Source organism: Arachis hypogaea, chromosome 4 (genome assembly GCF_003086295.3).
Source record: "Arachis hypogaea cultivar Tifrunner chromosome 4, arahy.Tifrunner.gnm2.J5K5, whole genome shotgun sequence".
Taxonomy (NCBI): Eukaryota; Viridiplantae; Streptophyta; class Magnoliopsida; order Fabales; family Fabaceae; genus Arachis; species Arachis hypogaea.
This window is the reverse complement of record NC_092039.1, coordinates 37,697,973-37,715,184: the sequence shown is the minus strand read 5'-3', so window position 1 is coordinate 37,715,184 and position 17,212 is coordinate 37,697,973. Positions and strand designations below refer to the sequence as shown.

General features: G+C 40.5%; 1 non-coding gene across 1 annotated transcript; it reads right to left on the bottom strand.

Annotated features, from left to right (window-relative positions):
* Positions 1-2,895: 2,895 nt before the first annotated feature.
* On the bottom strand, positions 2,896-3,003 carry LOC112798455 (small nucleolar RNA R71). The gene has a single exon (XR_003200066.1). It is a non-coding gene; the product is annotated as a small nucleolar RNA R71 (small nucleolar RNA).
* Between the last annotated feature and the right edge of the window lie 14,209 nt (positions 3,004-17,212).

Below are 17,212 nucleotides of genomic sequence, written 5' to 3'. Positions count from 1 at the left end.
AGGATTCATGGATTGAATGACTGTGACGAGCTTCAAATTCACGATTGTGGGGCGTTAGTGACAGACGCAAAAGAATCACTGGATTCTATTCCAACATGATCGAGAACCGACAGATGAATAGCCGTGCTGTGACAGAGCGCGTTGAACATTTTCACTGAGAGGACGGGACTGTAGCCATTGACAATGGTGATGCCCAACATACGGCTTGCCATGGAAAGGAGTAAGAAGGATTGGATGAAGACAGTAGGAAAGCAGAGAGACGGAAGGGACAAAGCATCTCCATACGCTTACCTGAAATTTTCATCAATGAATTACATAAGTATCTCTATCTTTATGTTATGTTTTATTCATCTTTTAATTATCAATCCTCCATAACCATTTGAATCCGCCTGACTGAGATTTACAAGATGACCATAGTTTGCTTCATACCAACAATCTCCGTGGGATCGACCCTTACTCGCGTAAGGTTTATTACTTGGACGACCCAGTGCACTTGCTGGTTAGTTGTGCAAAGTTGTGATAAAGAGTTGAGATTGCAATTGAGTGTACCATGTTGATGGCGCCATTGATGATCACAATTTCGTGCACCAAGTTTTTGGCGCCGTTGCCGGGGATTGTTTGAGTTTGGACAACTGACGGTTCATCTTGTTGCTTAGATTAGGTAATTTTATTTTATGTTTAAGCTTTTTACTTTTCGAAAATTTTTCAAAAATACAAAAAAATATTTCTATTTTGTTCTTTAGAGTTTTTAAGAATGGATTCTAGAGTTTCATGATGATTTGTTGAAGTATGGCTGGCTGTGAAGTCATGTCTAATCTTTTGGACCGAGGTTTCAACTTATCATCACAAGAGCTTGTTGATTTCTATCAATTTTGCTGTTGTGAGCAATGATCTGCTAAAGCTTGGCTAGCCATTGGCCATGTCTAGTGTTTTGGACCAGAGCTTTCACTGAAAGCTTGGCTGGCTGTGAAGCCATGTCTAATTCCTGGACCAGAGTCTTAGACTAGCATCGCAATGATTCCTGGAATTCTCATTAAGAATTTTGAACCCTTGTTTTCTTTTCCAATCAATTTTCGAAAAAGCACAAAAAAAATTTATAAAATCTTAAAATCAAAAATATTTTTATGTTTCTTGTTTGAGTCTAGTGTCTAATTTTAAGTTTGGTGTCAATTGCATGTCTTTATTCTTCTAATTTTCGAAAATTACATGCATTATGTTCTTCATTGATCTTCAAGTTGTTCTTGATGATTTCCTTGCTCTGATCTTTAAATTCTCTTGTCTTGAGTGTTTTGTTGTTTCTCATATGCATTCTCAATTTGTTAGTGTCAATAGTATACAAACTTCTAAGTTTGGTGTCTTGCATGCATTGTTTATTTGATCTTAGTGGAATTTTGACTATTCCTCATGATTAAAAATTCAAATTTTTTTTTTAATTTGTGTCCTTTCAAGTCAATAATACAGAGAATTGAAGATTCAGAACATGCAGCAGAGGAATTACACAGAAAAATTTGGGCATTCAAAACGCCCAGTGAAGAAGGAAAACTGGCGTTTAAACGCCAGCCAGGGTACCTGGCTGGGCGTTTAACGCCCAAAAGGGTAGCATTTTGGGCGTTAAACACCAGAATGGATACCATTCTGGGCGTTTAACGCCAGGATGATACAAGAGGAAAGATTTTGTTTTTAATTCAATTTTTTTCAAGTTTTCATAATTTTTCAAAATCAAATCTTTTTCAAACCATATCTTTTCAATCATATATTTTCAAAATCAATTTCTTTCCATCCTAAAAAATACTTGCCTACAATTAATAATTTGATTCAACATTTCAAGTATGTTGCCTTTTCTATTAAGAAAGGTTTAATGTTTGAATCATATCCTTTAAATTTCTTGTTAGCTAAGTCATTAATTTTAAAAATCAAATCTTTTTAAATTGTTTCTCAATCATATCTTTTCAATCATATCTTTTTAAAACCATAACTCTTCAATCATATCTTCTTAATCACATCTTTTTCCAAATAATTTTCAATCTTTTTGATTTCTAATTTCAAAATCTTTTTCAAAAATCACTTTATTTCTTTCCCAACTTTAATTTTCGAAAATCATTCTTCAATTTTTCAAAAATTTCTTCAAAATCTTTTAATTTATTTTCGAAAATTATTCCCCTCTTCTCACATCCTTCTATTTAAGGACTAACACTCCTCCACTATCAACAATTCGAACTCTATCTCTCTTGATAAGTTTGAATTCTTCTTTTTCTACCTCCTCCTTCTATTCTTCTTTTCCTCTGACATCTCAAGGAATCTCTATACTGTGACATAGAGGATTCCATATTTTCTTGTTCTCTTCTTTTTCATATGAGCAGGAGCAAAGACAAAAGCATTCTTGTTGAGGCTGACCCTGAACCTGAAAGGACCTTGAAGCGAAAGCTAAGAGAAGCTAAAGCACTACTCTCTATAGAGGATTTAACAGAAATCTTCAAACAAGAAGAAGACATGGCAGCCGAAAACAACAACAATGCCAACAATGCAAGGAAGGTGCTGGGTGATTTTACTGCACCTACTCCCGACTTCTATGAGAGAGGCATCTCTATCCCTGCCATTGGAGCAAACAACTTTGAGCTTAAGCCTCAATTAGTTTCTCTAATGCAACAAAATTGCAAGTTCCATGGACTTCCATTGGAAGATCCTCATCAGTTTTTAGCTGAATTCTTGTAAATCTGTGACACTGTCAAGAGCAATGGGGTTGACCTTGAGGTCTACAGACTTATGCTATTCCCTTTTGCTGTAAGAGACAGAGCTAGGATATGGTTGGACTCACAACCTAAAGAAAGCCTGAACTCTTGGGAAAAGCTAGCCAATGCCTTCTTGGCAAAGTTCATTCCACCTCAAAAATTGAGTAAGCTTAGAGTGGAAGTCCAAACCTTCAGACAGAAGGAAGGTGAATCCCTCTATGAAGCTTGGGAAAGATACAAACAATTGATCAGAAAGTGTCCTTCTGACATGCTTTCTGAATGGAGCATCATAGGTATCTTCTATAATGGTCTGTCTGAACTATCCAAGATGTCATTGGACAGCTCTGCTGGAGGATCTCTTCATCTGAAGAAGACGCCTGCAGAAGCTCAAGAACTCATTGAAATGGTTGCAAATAACCAATTCATGTACACTTCTGAAAGGAATCCTGTGAATAATGGGACGAATCAGAAGAAAGGAGTTCTTGAGATTGATACTCTGAATGCCATATTAGCTCAGGACAAAATATTGACTCAGCAAGTCAATATGATTTCTCAAAGTCTGTCTGGAATGCAAGCTGCACCAGGCAGTACTAAGGACGCTTCATCTGAAGAAGAAGCTTATGATCCTGAGAACCCATTAATGGAAGAGGTGAATTACATGGGAGAACCCTATGAAAACACCTATAATCCTTCATGGAGAAATCATCCAAATCTCTCATGGAAGGATCAACAGAGACCTCAACAAGGTTTCAACAACAATAATGGTGGAAGAAACAGGTTTAGCAATGGCAAGCCTTTTCCATCATCTTCTCAGCAACAGACAGAGAATTCTAAGCAGAGCCACTCTGACTTAGCAACCATGGTCTCTGATCTAATCAAAACCACTCAAAGTTTCATGACTGAAACAAGGTCCTCCATTAGAAACTTGGAGGCACAAGTGGGCCAGCTGAGTAAGAAAGTTACTGAACTCCCTCCTAGTACTCTTCTAAGCAATACAGAAGAGAATCCAAAAAAAGAGTGTGAGGCCATCAACATGGCCGAAATTGGAGAGGAGGAAGAGGCAGTGATCGCCACTGAGGAAGACCTCAATGGACATCCACTAGCCTCCAATGAGTTCCCTAACGAGAAACCATGGGAATCTGAGGCTCACATTGAGACCATAGAGATTTTATTAGATTTACTTCTGCCATTCATGAGCTCTGATGAGTATTCTTCCTCTGAAGAGGACGAAGATGTCACTGAAGAGCAAGTTGCTAAGTACCTTGGAGCAATCATGAAGCTAAATGACAAGTTATTTGGTAATGAGACATGGGAGAACGAACCCCCTTTGCTCACCAAAGAACTGGATGACTTGACTAGACAAAGATTACCTCAAAAGAGACAGGACCCTGGGAAGTTCTCAATACCTTGTACATTAGCCACCATGACCTTCGAGAAGGCTCTGTGTGACCTAGGGTCAAGCATAAACCTCATGCCTTTTTCTGTAATGGAGAAGCTAGGGATCTTTAAGGTACAAGCTGCAAGAATCTCACTAGAGATGGCAGACAATTCAAGAAAACAAGCTTATGGACTTGTAGAGGATGTTCTGGTAAAGATTGAAGACCATTACATCCTTGCTGATTTCATAATCCTAGAGAACGGGAAGTGCATGGATGAATCCATCATCCTTGGCAGACCCTTCCTAGCCACAGCAAAGGCTGTGATTGTAACACCCTACCATACAGAGTCTTATGCTTAAGTCATAATTCGGAGATGGCAAGGTATTACGACCTCTAAAATAAAAATCTAGTACGTATAGTAGTATGAATGATTGATTATAACTAGGAGCCTTTGTAGAAAAAGGGGGTAAACAAAAACCGCAACTCAAAAACGCAACACTCTGATCGATAACGTAACGAGCAAGGATAAACCAACGCGAGATTATATATATACAAAGGAGTGTCAAAAACAGGAATATCAAGACTCAAAATCCGGCTGCGAAGATAACCGGTCCGAGCATAGCAATATATACATATAATAAAAATAAGGAAAACCCCAAAGGAAACCCAAAGGGTACACAAATACATAAAACCTATTCTCCAAAATCTCCCATAAGAGGAGTCATCACAGTTTGTATTATTTAATGGAGATAAAAATATCTAAGCAAAACATATAAACCAAAACATAGCCCCGAGAACAAAGGATCTTTGCAATTATAGAAGTCTCCAACATGCCTCAGCGGGAAACCTCACGTCCTGTATCTGAAAACCACAAAATCCGCATGGGTGAGAACCAGAGGTCCCCAGCATGGTAACAGCTTCCACATATATAATACATAATATTGGAGGAAAGCCGAAGGCAATCCTAGAACTTCCTCCAGATAGTATCAAAGCTTATAAACAAGCTAAACCATAAAAGGGCATCTGACTAAAGATACTTCAGTCTAACTAATACTTCCCTTTCCAATTCCTTCTCACCTCCCAACCACCAGTAGGAGTATAATGTAGCAAACACAGTTATATCAAGCAAGAAATATACAATTAGGAACAAGTAAGGCATTTAGACAATTAGCAAGTAATATGCAGTCAAATAGGCAATCTCAAACAATTCATATAGTATGCATATGATGAATGCCTGTCCCTAGTGGCTGATGATATCATCTTGTCGGTTATAAAGCCAACCCGACAAGTCCTGGTCGCTAACCATTGGACTGTCCCTCTGTCACGCATCCCCAACTCGAGTTATACTCGTTATAAACTTGATCATAATCGTGATCTATATCCATCACCCTCACTGGTGAATATTTACGGGGGCGAGCTCATCCGGGTCTTTCACAGTGCCCGGCCACACTTATGACATAGGGTCAACAGAGTATCAAGTCTCAACCTGGAGCACGTGGTGGCTAGCCACTGCTACTACCCAGGGAAACTCGTATCTCAGATAGTGGAAGTGCAAATCACAATTATCAATAATTCAGCATAAACATGCATGAATTCTCATCCATGGATCAACATCCATATCAGCCATCCGGCTCAAGGTTCAGTCCAGAACCAGCCAATATTCATATCATACACAGCCATTTCGGCTCATGGTTAAATCCATAACCAGCCAATTCATAAACAATTACGGCCCTTCGGCCAATGGCATAACAAGCACTTCCACCACCATCCTCCACATCTCACATAATCATCAATGATCCTCATTGATTATTCATTTTCCCTTGCTTAACTCGCAAGTTACCACCTCCACTAGCTCCTTCTCTCATAGCTAGGCATATCATAATGATTTAAGATATAAGTGGTGAGATCGGAGGCTTAGAAGTATGAAATTTGGCTTTTAAAACTCAAAAATCAACTTTGGGATGGAAACAGGTCCACGCGTACGCGCACTCCACGCGCACGCGTGGGTGGCCTCAAAACTCATCGGCGCACAAGCGTCATGCACGCTAACGCGTGGATTAAAAATTTGCCAATCGACGCGTACGCGTCAACCACGCGTACGCGTGGGTGTTCTCGTGCCCCAGGCACAACACTGGCACAGTTCTGGCATAACTCTCTGGAAAATGGCTGGGCATTGGGTGCAGCACAATCGGCGCGCCCGCGCACATCACGCGCACGCGTGGATGGCATTTTCTGGAAGATCGGAGCGTACGCGCCAAGTGCGCCTACGCGCAAAGGGTTATTCTGTTAAAAATTTTCTAAGTTAAAAGCTGCAGAATTCACCAATTTAAACCCCAATCTTCCAACGGACATAACTTTCTCATTTTAAATCATTTTTCACCCGTTCTTCGAACGGCATGGACTTCCCGGATCCAATTTCATTTTTAAACAGATTTGGCACAAAACAGAGATCCGTAGTTCAAGTTATGTCCCGTCAAAGTATGCCCAAAAACCACATTTTTCATAAAAACCACAAAGTGCCATTTGCAAACAAGCCATTTCCAACTCTTTTCAAAATCAATCAAAACATGCCATTTTCATCCCTTTTCTTTGAAATCAATCAAAATATATCAATTTCAACATCAAGCCTCCTCAATTCACACATTGACACTTTACCACAAATTACAAAATCACTATCTCATCATTTTAACCCACTTCACCCAAGTGGCTCAAACTCAAACATATTGACATATCATATACTCTTCCTCATGCCAATTCTCAACAACACCAAATCCAATAAATCATCATTGTACACAATCAATATCATACTCACCATCAACATGGTTCAACCCACAATTCAACCATAACCAATCATCAAGCATATATCACAACATGCATATTTATCATACATCATACCATCAAGGCATCATTAATTCATCATCACATATATGACCACATCATATATCTCAATCATTCAATGACATCAACATTTCAATGCCTATCTTAGGGCCTCTAGCCTAAGTATTTCCTACCACATTACATATTAGATACGGGAAACCGAAACCATACCTTAGCCGATTTTCCCAAGCTCCACCGGAGCACTTCCAAATCACTTATCCACAAGCTCTCAAGGCCTCAACACCTCCAAGAACAGATTTTTCACCACCAAACCCTCTCTAAGCTTTTCAAAATCACCAATCAAGCTCCAATATTCACATATACACAACCTAAGCCACAATCATCATACCCATACACAACATCTCAAAACCCAAACATCATAAAACAACAAAATACACTAGGGTTGAGAATCTTACCACACCCAAGGTCCAAGGACACAAGATTAACCTTCTCCTTCAAGAGAGTTGGGTCCTATAACATCAAAGAACCCAAAATCTCAACATTTTACCCATGAAACTCGAAAATAAGGGCTTGGATTTCGAACAGAAACACGTGGCTTACCTCAAAATTGATTATATGGGTTTTGTAGAGCTCTCCGCGGTGAACGCGTGGCCGCAAACGGAGCGGCAATCGAAGCTCTAGATCAAAAGTTATGGTGGTTTGAAGATCAAGTGAGAGAAAGAAGTTGAGAGAGTGTTCTTCCCTTCCTCTCCACCATTTCAGCGTGTTTGAGTGTGTTGTGAGGAGAGAGAGTGCTGAAAACTAGGGTTTTGGTTTAGTTATGTTGGGCCAAGGGCCCACTTTGGGTCCGGTTGGCCCGATTTGGCCCGTTCGGTCCAATCTTGGTCCGATTTCTATAAAATTAGTACCAAAATTCTCGTCTCAATCTCCTCTATCACATTTAGCCATAAAAATCACATTTTAGGCTTTCTAGAATAAATTCTCATTTATGGGTTAATTAGCCGTTAATTAACCGGGTTTTACATTCTACCCACCTAATTGGGAATTTTGCCCACAAAATTCAAATGCAATTACCTGAGAATAAATGCGGATAATCCGTTCGCATCTCCGATTCGAGTTCTCAAGTGTGTTCCTCAACACCGCCTCGACTCCATGCCACTTTGACTAATGAAACCTCTTTTCCATGCAACCGTTTGATACTAGTATCATCAATTCTGACTGGAGCCACTGGAAGCGTCAAATCTTCCCTTAACTGAACCGACTCAGGTTCTAACACATGGCTAGCATTAGGGGTGTACTTCCGAAGCTGCGACACGTGAAACACGTCGTGCAAGTTCGAAAGATGAGGTGGTAGAGCCATCCGATACGCCACCGGTCCAACCCTCTCCAGGATTTGAAATGGACCAATGTATCGAGGATTCAACTTCTTTGCTTTAATCGCCCTACCTACTCCCGTGGTCGGAGTAACCTTAAGGAAGACATGGTCTCCTTCCTCAAATTCTAAGGGCTTTCGCCTCTGATCGGCGTAACTTTTTTGACGACTTTGCGCCGTAAGCATCCTATCTCGGATTTTCTTGACTTGTTCAGTAGTCTCAACTATCATTTCTGGCCCTAACAAGCTTTTCTCTCCAGCTTCATACCAACATAGCGGAGATTGACATTTCCTCCCATACAAGGCCTCATACGGAGCCATTCCGATGCTCGCATGATAACTATTATTGTATGCAAACTCCACCAATGGCATATACCGATCCCAACTCGCCGGTTGGTCCAAAACACAAGCTCTCAACATATCCTCTAGTGTTTGGATCGTCCTCTCAGATTGACCATCTGTTTGAGGATGGTAAGCCGTGCTCAAGCTTAATCGGGTTCCAAAAGCTTTCTGTAATGCACCCCAAAACCTTGAAGTGAAACGAGGATCTCTATCAGAGATTATAGTAGCAGGTACACCATGAAGTCTCACAATCTCCTTTATGTATAACCGTGCTAGCTCCTCAAGGGTGTAAGTCATCCGAATGGGCAAAAAGTGAGCTGACTTCGTCAGTCGGTCCACAATCACCCAAATAGCATCAAAACCAGCCCTAGTCCTTGGCAATCCCGACACAAAGTCCATTGCAATACTTTCCCACTTCCATTGTGGAATCTCTAAAGGTTGCAACATCCCGGAAGGTCTTTGATGTTCAATCTTTACCTTTTGACAAGTTAAGCACTTTGAAACATATTCCGCCACATCATTCTTCATACTCGGCCACCAAAACATCGCCTTTAAATCATGGTACATCTTAGTACTTCCCGGGTGAATGGAGAATCCGCTTTTGTGTGCCTCCTTTAAAATATCTTGTCTCAAAGTGCCAACATCCGGCACAATGATCCTACCCTTGAATCTCCATAACCCATCTTTTTCTTCTGACACTCTCCATTGTTTTCCTTGCTCAATAGCCAGTAACACCTTCCATAACGCTTCATCATTTTGATGAGCCTTTAGGAGTTCGGACTTAAAATCACTTGAGATCTCTAATCGGCTCAAACACAAAGTTTCGGATACTTCTCAAGCACCAATTTTCAGACTCTCAAATCCCTTGAGCAACTTCTCCTCTTGAAGCATCATCCAAGCCGCATATAATGACTTTCGACTTAAAGCATCCGCCACTATATTCGCTTTTCCCGGATGGTAATGCAACTCAAAGTCGTAGTCCTTCAACAATTCCATCCACCTTCTCTGCCTCATATTAAGCTCTTTCTGATCAAAGAGGTACTTCAAGCTCTTATGATCAGAGAAAACTTGGAACTTAACCCCATAGAGGTAATGCCTCCACACCTTCAAGGCAAACACAACCGCAGCGAGTTCCAAATCGTGCGTAGGGTAACTAACTTCATGAGGTCTCAACTGTCGTGAGGCATACGCCACCACATTATGATGCTGCATCAGCACGCACCCTAAACCATTCAATGAGGCATCACAATACACCTCAAATGGCTCATTCGGCTCAGGTAACACTAACACAGGTGCGGTGGTCAACTTTTTCTTCAATGTCTGAAAGCTCTCCTCGCACTCAGGAGTCCAAACAAACGGAGTGTCTTTGCGGGTTAACTTTGTCATTGGCAAAGCTATCTGTGAAAAGCCCTTGATGAACCTTCGGTAATAGCCAGCTAAACCCAGAAAACTCCTTATCTCTGTTACGGTGGTTGGTTGCTTCCAATCCATCACAGCCTCCACCTTAGTTGGATCTACGGCTATTCCCTTCTTACTCACCACGTGACCCAAAAACTTCACCTCACTCTTCCAAAACTCGCACTTAGACAGTTTTGCATAAAGTTTCTTCTCCTTTAGAATCTGCATCACGGTCCTCAAGTGTTCCGCATGCTCTTCTTCAGTCTTGGAATAAATCAGTATGTCATCAATGAAGACAACAACAAATTTATCCAGAAACGGACGGAAAACTCTATTCATGTAATCCATGAACACTGCTGGAGCGTTTGTCAACCCGATAAACATTACAGTGTACTCGTAATGACCATAACGAGTCCTAAAAGCGGTCTTAGGGATATCCTCACCCCTCACCCTTATCTGGTGATAATCGGATCGCAAATCGATCTTGGAGAAAACTCCAGCTCCTTGTAACTGATCCATGAGATCATCAATTCTCGGCAATTGGTACTTATTCTTTATTGTAACCTTGTTCAATTGCCTGTAATCCACACAGAGCCGCATACTCCCATCGTTCTTCTTCACCAGTAACACTGGAGCACCCCACGGAGAGACACTTGGTCGTATAAAATTCTTTCCCAACAAATCCTCTAACTGAGACTTTAGCTCGTTCATCTCTAACGGTGACATCCTATAAGGAGCACTTGAGATTGGTCCCGCCCCAGGCACCAATTCAATAGCAAACTCAACCTCTCGGTTAGGTGGAAACTCATCAATATCATCGGGAAACACTTCCGGAAACTCACACACAACCGGAATCTGTTCCAACCTTTAATCATCACCCGAAACGCCCGTGGTTAACAACATGATACCCTGACATTCGGTTCCGGAACAGTTCACCATCATCGAATTCAAGTAATAATTATTCACCACGACCGGCCCTTCAGTATCTTCCGGCATAAAGTACACCGACTTTGTAGAACAATCTAGCAGAACATGGTTCTTAGATAACCAGTCCAATCCCAAGATAAGATCAAGACCAATCATCGGTAAGCAGACTAAATTATGAATAAAATCACGCTGCTTGAACCTAAAGGAAACTTCCGGGCATCCTAGCCTAGTTACCATGGCTTCATGGGTAGCATTGTACACCCTTAGATCATAACCTAAAGTTACAATCTTCAGTCCTAACTCATGGGCTTTCTCAAATGCAATGAATGAATGTGATGCTCCCGAATCAAATAAAGCATTTAAAGTTTGTCCAGCCATTTTACAGTTACCTCGAATAAGTGTCTCAGATCCCTCAGCTCCTACAGCTGAAGTGGTGAACACCCGACCAGTCTGTTGTGCCTTTCCAGCACCTTGTTTCTGCTTCTCAGGACAATTTGCGGCTTTATGCCCTGCCTTTCCACAAGTGTAGCACAAACCCCATCCGGCCTTGCATGGTGCTCCCGGATGGTGACTCCCACATCTAGTACAAGCTTGATCATTCTGAGGCTGCTTCCCAAACTTCTTCCCTTGGGAGTTGTTGTTGTTGTGCCTCTTGAAAGAGCTTCCCCTCTTGAAAGACGAACCTCTAGGTGCAAAGCTCTTCCCTCGGTTCTGTAGGAATGATCCTTTGTGACTCCCTTTCTCAGCAGTTGCCCTTTTCACACACTCTTCAGCAACCCTACACTTGTTCACTAATTCGGAGAAAGTCCTAATCTCCATTGGTCCCACTGAACTGAAAATATCGCTCCGGAGTCCTCCTTCATATTTAACACACTTCCATTCTTCATATTCCACCGGAGTCCCTTGGCACATACGAGAGAACCTGAACAGCTCCTCAAACTTGTCAGTATACTCTGATATGGACATAGTACCCTGCTTCAACTGTAACAATTCAAGTTCCTTAGCCGTCCTAGCAGAAGTCGGAAAGTACTTCTTATAGAACTCCTATTGGAAGACATTCTAAGTGATATAGTCATCACCCTGCTGCAGAAGACGTCAGATACCTTGCCACCAATGCGACGCTTCACCTGTAAGCATATAAGTAGCAAACTCGACACGCTGCCCTTCAGGTACCACTTGTGCTTGCAGTGCTCGCTCTATAGCCTGAAACCATGTATCAGTCTCAGTCGGACTAGCAGTTCCCTTGAACTTAGGCGGATTAACCTTCAAAAAGTTTGCCAGTGTCATCGAGCCCTGAACTCCACCTCCATCATTACCATGGTTGTTCATCTGTTGACCAAGAGCCTCAGCAGTGGCTTGCATAGCAGCAGCCATGTTCTCCAACACAGTCATAAAGTTCACCGAGTCATTAGGGTTATTCTCCGATGCACGAGCATTCGTACGACCTCTCGCACTACCTCTACCGCGTCCACGAGGCGCCATCTGGTCCCTATACACACCCAACAATCGATATTAAGTTGATCAGTCTCAATATCGGAAGTCCAGTGCTTCAAAGTCCCAAATGCATGCTCATGAACGTTTATGCCAATTATATCATGCAGATATACTAATAGCACATAACACACATACAGAGAATTCACAGAAGCATAGTCAATCCATCCCTCAGGCTCTACAGGAACGAACTGCTCTGATACCATAATGTAACACCATACCATATAGAGTCTTATGCTTAAGTCATAATTCGGAGATGGCAAGGTATTACGACCTCTAAAATAAAAATCTAGTACGTATAGTAGTATGAATGATTGATTATAACTAGGAGCCTTTGTAGAAAAAGGGGGTAAACAAAAACCGCAACTCAAAAACGCAACACTCCGATCGATAACGTAACGAGCAAGGATAAACCAACGCGAGATTATATATATACAAAGGAGTGTCAAAAACAGGAATATCAAGACTCAAAATCTGGCTGCGAAGATAACCGGTCCGAGCATAGCAATATATACATATAATAAAAATAAGGAAAACCCCAAAGGAAACCCAAAGGGACACAAATACATAAAACCTATTCTCCAAAATCTCCCATAAGAGGAGTCATCACAGTTTGTATTATTTAATAGAGATAAAAATATCTAAGCAAAACATATAAACCAAAACATAGCCCCGAGAACAAAGGATCTTTGCAATTATAGAAGTCTCCAACATACCTCAGCGGGAAACCTCACGTCCTGTTTCTGAAAACCACAAAATCCGCATGGGTGAGAACCAGAGGTCCCCAGCATGGTAACAGCTTCCACATATATAATACATAATAATGGAGGAAAGCCGAAGGCAATCCTAGAACTTCCTCCAGATAGTATCAAAGCTTATAAACAAGCTAAACCATAAAAGGGCATCTGACTAAAGATACTTCAGTCTAACTAATACTTCTCTTTCCAATTCTTTCTCACCTCCCAACCACCAGTAGGAGTATTGGTGCACGAATTTGTAATTCGCACAACTAACCAGCAAGTGCACTGGGTCGTCCAAGTAATACCTTACGTGAGTAAGGGTCGATCCCACGGAGATTATTGGTTTGAAGCAATTAATGTTTATTTTATTTATCTTAGTCAGGAGGCCAATAAGGTTATTTGGATTTAATTGTAAGAAGTCAAAGTATTTAAAATTGTAAGAAAAATAAGAGAGAATCAAATTGTTACTTGTTGTGCAGTAATGGGAAGTACGTTGGATTTATCCACTGATTCTTTTGCGTCTGTCACTAACGCCCAGCCTTCAGGAGTTTGAAGCTCGTCACAGTCATTCAATCCCAGAATCCTACTCGGAATACCACAGACAAGGTTTAGACTTTCCGGATTCTCATGAATGCCGCCATCAATTCTAGCTTATACCGCGGAGATTCTGATTAAGGAATCTAAGAGAAGTTCATTCAATCTGATGTAGAACGAAGGTGTTTGTCAGACACACGTTCATAGGTTGAAGGAGGTGATGAGTGTCACGGATCATCACCTCTTTCACAGTTAAGCGCGAATAAACATCTTAGATCGGACCATACACACGTTTGAGTGAAGTAGAAACAATTGCATTAATTCATTGAGACGCTGCAGAGCTCCTCACCCCCAACAATGGAGTTTAGAGACTCATGCCGTCAAAAAGTATGTAATTCAGATCTGAAAATGTCATGAGATGCAAGATAAGTCTCTAAAAGTTGTTTAAATAGTAAACTAGTAACCTAGGTTTACAGAATATGAGTAAACTAAGATAATTGGTGCAGAAATCCACTTCTGGGGCCCACTTAGTGTGTGATGGGGCTGAGACTAAAGCTATCCACGAGTAGAGGCCTTTCTTGGAGTTAAACTCCAAGTTATGACGTGTTTTGGGCGTTCAACTCCGGATCATGACGTTTTTCTGGCGTTTAACTCCAGACAGCAGCATGTACTTGGCGTTCAACGCCAAGTTACGTCATCTATCTTCGCGCAAAGTATGGACTATTATATATTGATGGAAAGCCCTGGATGTCTACTTTCCAACGCCGTTGAGAGCGCGCCAATTGGACTCCTGTAGCTCCAAAAATTCCATTCCGAGTGCAGGGAGGTCAGGATCCAACAGCATCAGCAGTCCTTTTTTTTCAGCCTAACTCAGATTTTTGCTCAGCTCCCTCAATTTCAGCCAGAAAATACCTGAAATCACAGAAAAACACACAAACTCATAGTAAAGTCCAGAAATATGATTTTTGCCTAAAAACTAATAACATTCCACTAAAAACTAATTAAAACATACTAAAATCTACATGAAATTACCCCCAAAAAGCGTATAAAATATCTGCTCATCACAACACCAAACTTAAACTGTTGCTTGTCCTCAAGCAACTAGATGAATAAAAGAGGATAAAAAGAAATCAAGAAGCAATAATATCTCAGAGTTTTAAGTGAAGCTCAGATTCTAATTAGATGAGCGGGGCTAGTAGCTTTTTGCTTCCAAACAGTTTTGGCATCTCACTTTATCCTTTGAAATTCAGAATGATTGGCATCCATAGGAACTCAGAAGTCAGATAGTATTATTGATTTTCCTAGTTAAGTATGTTGATTCTTGAACACAGCTACTTTTATGAGTCTTGGCCGTGGCCCTAAGCACTTTGTTTTCCAGTATTACCACCGGATATACAAATGCCACAGACACATAACTGGGTGAACCTTTTCAGATTGTGACTCAGCTTTGCTAGAGTCTCCAGTTAGAGGTGTCCAGAACTCTTAAGCACACTCTTTTTGCTTTGGATCACGACTTTAACCACTCAGTCTCAAGCTTTTCACTTAGACCTTCATGACACAAGCACATGGTTAGGGACAGCTTGATTTAGCCGCTTAGGCCTGGATTTTATTTCCTTGGGCCCTCCTATCCATTGATGCTCAAAGCCTTGGATCCTTTTTACCCTTGCCTTTTGGTTTTAAGGGCTATTGGCTTTTTCTGCTTGCTTTTTCTTTTTCTTTCTATTTTTTTTCGCCACTTTTTTTTTTCACAAGCTTTTGCTTTTTCACTGCTTTTTTTTTGCTTCAAGAATCAATTTCATGATTTTTCAGATCATCAATAACATTTCTCTTTGTTCATCATTCTTTCAAGAGCCAACAATTTTAACATTCATAAACAACAAGATCAAAAATATGCACTGTTCAAGCATTCATTCAGAAGACAAAAAGTATTGCCACCACATATAAATAATTAGAATTTTCCTTATTAAGAACTCGAAAAAAAATTAAATTGCCTCTTTATTCTACAAATCTACTATTTTATTCATGTTTGATGATGATGGGAAAAATAAATTATAACTTAATTGGAAATAAAACCAAAATAGATATGCTAATTACTACTACTCCTATATAACTTCTAAGGTAAAATCCTATAATAATACTATCACAGAGTTAAAGCTAGAATTAGAACTTAACAACCTGTATTTTGGGAAGTGGATGTTCCTCTAGTCTGTAGGGTGCCTTCAAGAATTAATTTCTGACGCTTCAGCTCCCTTAAGTTCACATCCTTGCTCTTCTTGTTCCCTTAGGTGCCATGATCTTGATGAGTTTTAGCTCAGTGATCATGGAAACTCACACCAAACTTAGAGGTTTGCTTGTCCTCAAGCAAAAGAAATGACAGGAGAGGAATAGAGGGAGAGGCAATTTCGAAATCCAAAAGATATGATGAGTTGAAAAAGATTTGAAAAAGACTTGGATTGGAAAAAGATTTGGGTTTATGAATTAAGATATATTTGATATTTTTGAAAAAGGGATTTTAGAAATTAGTGTTTTTAGAAATTAGGATTAAAAATTTTGGAATTGAAGGATGACATTTTGAAACATGTTTATGCAAGAAATCATGAATTGAAACATAAAAATTTAGAAAAATTATAAAGAAAAACGAATTTTACCTCCTCCCCACCATCCTGGCGTTAAACGCCCAAACGATGCATGTTTTGGGCGTTTAACGCCCAAATGCTGCTTCTCCTGGGCGTTCAACGCCCAGCTGATGCTTCTTTCTGGCGTTGAACGCCAGGAAGTCCTTTGTCACTGGGCGTTTTTCTGAACGCCCAGAAGGTGCTTCTTTCTGGCGTTCAACGCCCAGAAGATGCTCCTTTCTGGCGTTTAACACCCAGATGGCTACCCTTACTGGCGTTGAACGCCCAGTGGGTGCTTCTTTTGGGCATTCAACGCCCAAAACGTTTCTTACTGGCTTTTTGATGCCAGTAAGCTTTCCAAATTTCCCTGTAACTCTGTGGTTTCAATCAATTGCTATTTTTACCCTTTGAAGATACTTGGACTCATACCTGTAAAAAAAGAAAATTTATTTAATTAGTAAATAAATATTGTAAATGGCTGGGTTGCCTCCCAACAAGCGCTTCTTTATTGTCTTTAGCTGGACTACCACTGAGCTCTAATCAAGTCTCAGTTTTGAGCATTCTTGCTCGAAGTTATTTTCAAGATAATGTTTAATTCTCTGTCCATTAACAATGAACTTTTTGTTAGAGTCATTATCCTGAAGCTCTACGTATCCATATGGTGATACACTTGTAATTACATATGGACCTCTCCACCGGGATTTTAATTTCCCAAGGAATAATTTGAGCCTAGAATTGAATAGCAGAACTTTCTGCCCTGGCTCAAAGACTCTGGATGACAATTTCTTATCATGCCATCTTTTTGCTTTCTCCTTGTAAATTTTTGCATTCTCGAAAGCATTGAGTC